The following is a 5586-nucleotide window of genomic DNA, read 5'->3' as shown; positions in this document are numbered from 1 at the left end:
CTGCAAAGATGCACACACACACACACACACAAATATAGTCACACTGACACACTGTCTGTATATAGTCACACTGTCTGTCACTGACAAAATCAACATGTGACACGATGTCGCACAACATGAAAAATAACTCCTCATTGCGCCAATCGATTTCAAGACCAACTTTCACTGCCAAAAAAGAGTAACATAACTTGTTGCAAAACCAGTCGAAACACCGCATTGCAAAAGAAAGAATGGGAAGACACATGGCAACTAAGTGCAGCTTTCTTATAGACAAAAATCAGACTAAGCAGTCCGAACTTTTTCTTTTTTCTTTCTTTCTGTCTGTCACACCACGTGTTGCCGACCTCAGCGCTGACTGGAAATTCTTCAGCGAGAGCAGGATGTCAGTGCCAATCAACACAGCAGCTGGGTTAAAAACACTACGTACCACCTTAACACTTGAACCCCATTATAACAAAAACAAAAAAGTGTCTTCCTTATATACACGTTTAAATGCGCATATATATGCCATAAAGAGGGCGGGCAGGCTGACCCCAGCTGCAGCTCAGTGGTACAGCACCGGACGTGTTCTTCAATGGTCGCAGGTTCAGTACCTGCCAGCAGCAAATTATCTTTTCGTCCACTTTACTTTCTTCACATTGATACAATTTGAGTATAAACCGCTTATAATGTACGTCGCGGGAGAAGCAAATATCTGCACTGTAAGCAGCACCCTACTATATTCAAAACAACCTCTTTCAGGGTCGCTGTTGCGGGAAACATGTTGAGCATGCAGCCTCGTGTGTTCGAAAAACAAGCAAGCGATGCATGGTTCATACCACAATTTGAATTTTGAAATGTTAAAAAGGCAATGTTCAAAGACCCATGTTGCCAATGACTTGAACACAAAGAGGGAGGGGGGGGGAGCACTATCACAGAAATTCACTGACTACTTACGAGACCATCTTCATGATGCGCATCATAGAACTAAAGCTGCATCATGTCTAGAATTTCCCATACTGAAAGACACCAATCATTCAATTTCACGAGCACACACCAAATTTCATCACAATCGAATCGTGATCGAACCACCAATCAAGTGCTACACGTGCCATCCTTGTTTCCATTAACGATATGCATTCCTACCCTTCAAGTACAGCCACTGCAAAGAGTTTCGCTGATTCCATACCAAACCCGCAATTATAGATCGCACGCGACCTCTATTAAAATGCAACCAAAGCAATTTAGGCCTACACTGCCATTCGTTATGTTGTTGCGAGAAGTTTATTAAGGACATGAAAATTGGGCATAGAAAAGTTCTCACTCGAGCACTGAACCGATAACAGGGTGCATGATACTGCCACGCTCCTTTCTCAAACTTCCTTATTGCCGCATTACACGTGTATGCACTGCCTTGCGTAACCACACCCACTGACGAAAGAATGATCACGATAATTGTAGGACCTTCCGATGCGATTATGCCCACAACAGGAAGATAACAGATTCTTCTGAACTTATGTCGCTACTAGCGATAGCGCTGTAATTTTGGTGGCACATGTATAAATGCTGACGCACGTCATTGCTTTTCAGGTGATCGACGGTCGACGCTCTGTTTGCCGCTATCAGTGCCATTGTGTTGGCACAATCTGACTTTTCATTGACGGGCCACAAGTTCGGCTAAATGAACAGTTTTCATCTGAACATCAAGTCTGCTTCCTTCGTCCACGTCACGATCCCATGACAATTTGAAGTTTGCGTTCGCAGCCGGGAGATCAAGGACAGCAAAAGCCTGCCAAGCTTATATAGGACTGCGTACTGGTAACGAAGGCGAAAGCTCACGTCATCAAGCCGTAAAGCTTTCAAATTTAGCGGCGAGGTAGCAAACGCAATAATTGTAGCAAGCTCAACAACGACAATGCTTTTCCTGACAGGAAGCTACGACCATGGGGTAGTTGATGAGGGTCGCACGTGAAATGTTCAGCTGCACTCAGCTGGTACACTGTAGCCAGCACAGGTGCAAACAGAGTTAATATACAGACTCTAGAGGAAGAGCTGCCCATATGGCCTATGTCATAAACCCTATAACCACACAGGTGCCTCCATGATGGAACGATACTCAATTTTTGGGTGATGTACGCTCACACTTGCCACTGCATACCGCAATAACCCCGACACTTTTTCCGTTTCGTTGACCTCTGTTGCATCGCAGTAAAAAACTGTCACGTAAAGTCGAGTTATTGGCTCATGGCAACAAAATACACCGACGAGGCCCAAGCAAGCTGGCGGAATGGGCAGCACACTGCACAGCCCTGCTCCCGAATGTTGATACAGTAAAAAGACGGTGGCGCTACCTAGTAAATAAAATTGCAAACGGTATTTTTCCGCACGCAGCAAATTAAATAAATGACCATTGCATTTTTTTAAAAGTAGTTTTAATAAACACCACATAATTTTGGTTTGTTTATAATATGTGAACACACTTGCTTATTATTTCGAGAGGGAGAATTTGAGTGCTTTAAACTAATGTATTTAGCGCTTCTTTCAAATATTGTAATGGCAACATTGACAATGTTCCAAGATGTGAGCGCTTTGATGGTTATACTAAGCTTTTCCTTTAGTGTTTGTATATTAACTCTATGGGTGAAAAAGTAGAAAAGGCTCATCTGTTGCTTGGCAACTGCCCTCTTCCTTCAGTCGGCAAGCCCATGCAGCAATCAGCAGTCTTTCTTCTTTTTCTTTTCCTTCCCTTCAACCTTTGTTAATTCGTTCACTCCCCTCCTCCTCCGTTACGGCCTTGACACTCGCTCCCCAAAGGCACACTTCCTTTAAGAAGTGCACACATTACCAAATTCGTTACAAAGATTTTCCGGCAATTGCATTATAACTGGTCTTTCATATTGGGGGGACTGCATAATAAGCAGTGTGCATATACATGGGGTTCTACGAGAGGATAAATGGGAATCAAGAAGAGTCACATGGTAACGGGTCCTGCACTATAAGCGGTTACGCTATAAGTGGTCTGCACTGTACTACTATTACAGTCAAACGTCTTAATAAGAGATAGTGATATAAGAGACACCAATGTGTCCACAGTTAAATACGGGTTGATAGATAAATGCATACATGCTACCCTTTTTATAAGAGACATCTCATATAAAAGACAAGAATTGCTGCTGGGGCATGCCTCTTATAAAGGGGTTTCACTGTAATCTCCATGCTTTCCTTGGTTTTTACAGTCTGTTTGTTTTCATTAATGTGTCTCGAACGGAAAAAAATAAAAGATCCCTTAAAAAGATTCTCTCTTCTTTTTTATAGTATTCATTATTTCCCTTTACTGATATATCTGCCGATATGGCTTTAAACTTTAAACGTGCACGTAAGAGGGCACTGCAATTCATGAAACTGAAATGAAGTACCGAGAAGACAGTTTCAAACGACCCGTGCGATGCCGTGCTACAACAGCCACCACTGAGCAGGTGACGCATTGCAAGTTTCTAACACATAAAAATGAAAACTGAATAATGGTTGACAATGCTCCAACTGAGTTGGAAAAATCATAGTTGATTTCCAGATGCACAAACACATGACAAGCCAGACAGTTCACAATGTCTGCCATGTTATTGAAAAAACCTTTCAACCACAGTGTCCGTTCTGCACAGCATTTTTTTGGGCAAAACGTAGTGCAGGTTTACTCAACAAGGTCAATGACAAAGGCAACATCGCACTTCTGCAATGAAGAAAACGAGAAATACATGCTGCCACATGTTTCCCACTTTCTTTGTATATATTTGGGTCTGAACCATGGAAACTGTTAGCAGCCCTTCGTCCAGACTGCACTACGATGTTCAGGAAGTTTTGAGATTATCTGCGATCATTCGGTTATGATTACATGAAGGATGCGAATAGTAGTCAAGTTCATTTGAGAGCTTACCTAGCACCAGCAATAATGCTGGAAGGATACTGTATGATAGATGCATTTCGCTGACGATTAGTTTCGCAAGTGATCAGTTTCATTCTTCTGGCAATCGATAAGCAATGCTCTGTTCGCTGCTATCAATGCACACCACACCCAGCTTGTCGTTTGAGTTATCTTACCCGGGCACAAGTTTCACCAAATGCTCAACACACTGAGTGCTGCCATCATTAATGTCACGACCACATGACAATATCATGGCTGCCAGCAACAAGCCAACCATCACGACTACACAATGAGGATGATTTCTGACGGGGCCAGTTTCAGTTTTTACTACATTCTAACATGTACAATAGAATTGAATTTTAGAAAATTTTCGCCCTAAAAAAGGTGTACGGTGTCCCACAAAGAAAACGAAGAAGAGAAAGAAGTAAGCTCTACCATATACCGAATAGAATCCACAACTAGTCAGGCACACTTCACGAACCTCGTGCTGCAGCATCCCAGCTCAGATTGTCAGCTGCTGACAAGCTTGTGGGTGTGGGATGATGACAATATTACTGGAACCTGACGAGCATTCAGGAGAGTGCGGTTCAACTGCTTCATTTTTTACGCACGACTCTTTTGCGGGAACTCTTGACTGGTCTGCCTCGGGAACTTTTCACAGGCCTGCCTCTGGAGCGCTTGACAACCAGTGCGACGACCGGTGGTTTAGGGTCAGTCTGCAATCCTACTGTCACACAAATGGTGGCGTCGAGGCAAGCCTGCAAGCCTGCCGACATTTCCGAAGGGTTACAACACTGGTACTAATCACAAATAGAATGCACACTCAAGACTATTTGCCTAGTCATGATGGAACATGGCAGTGCTGATATAAACAAACAAGGATGACATTAGCAGAAGAGACAAGTGCCTTTCCTTCCATTATGGCTGCACACCGGAGTTCAAACGTACAAAAGCAGTGTACAGAGAAGAAAAAAGCAAGTTGACACAAGATAGAAACATCAGATTTCTAGGTAGAAGAAAGCCGCATTAGTTGTCCCTTGGTTGCCTGGTGTGGCATTATATAAAAGAGACATTATATATTATCATTTATTATCCCTTAACGGTCCTAGATTGGGCACAACATTTGGGGAAGGCAGCGAAATGTTATACACAAGGTCATATCATTTATAAAAACAAATATTACAAGCCATGTCATCTTTGTGCAAACTGTTCTTTTTAATTTGTACCTTGATGGATTTGCCTTTAGATACAAGCATAACCATGTTTTGCCGCCATAAGTCAAATCGACACACTCAATTATTTCTGCACATTTTTGGCACCAAAAGAAAAAAAGAAAACATCATGAAAAAAACAAGGGGAGGTGCAGTCCCAAACGCAAGCGCAAACATCGGTGCTGTGGTCTCATAATGGCTTGGAATGGCCGAACACACGATAGTAGGGTTTACCACAAAGGTGAGAGTCTCAAAGAGGGAGTGCGATTCCTCCCGAAATTTTACATCATCAAAACAGCTAGCAAAAAAATCGGTTTTCTTCAAAACGACTCGCGTATGTCTTCACATGTGAATGAATGGGACAGCGCAGCTGGCTGCCGTGGAAGCACGTCAAAGCTTTGGCTTTGCTCGATACTAGATTCTTTGAACAGGAACGCCAGTATGCTTCTAGCCTTTTTCACGACTTTACCGCCTTTA

The 5586-nt window shown here is 42.8% G+C and overlaps 1 protein-coding gene across 12 annotated transcripts in view; it reads right to left on the bottom strand.

The window, feature by feature from the left end:
• Positions 1-5586, bottom strand: part of LOC142796266 (uncharacterized) — a 112873-nt gene that overhangs the window by 30063 nt on the left and 77224 nt on the right. For 2 of the 12 annotated variants that reach the window (XR_012893678.1, XR_012893677.1), the window contains exon 8: positions 4380-4664. The exons of 9 other annotated variants lie outside the window; for them this stretch is intronic. The gene's annotated coding sequence lies outside the window, so the exon portion shown is untranslated. Of the gene's footprint in view, positions 1-4379; positions 4665-5586 lie in introns of those variants that run through there. One more of the 12 variants, XR_012893676.1, reaches the window with a different exon arrangement.

This window comes from Rhipicephalus microplus, chromosome 2, assembly GCF_043290135.1.
Source record: "Rhipicephalus microplus isolate Deutch F79 chromosome 2, USDA_Rmic, whole genome shotgun sequence".
Classification (NCBI taxonomy): Eukaryota; Metazoa; Arthropoda; class Arachnida; order Ixodida; family Ixodidae; genus Rhipicephalus; species Rhipicephalus microplus.
This window is presented reverse-complemented; position numbering and strand designations above follow the sequence as displayed.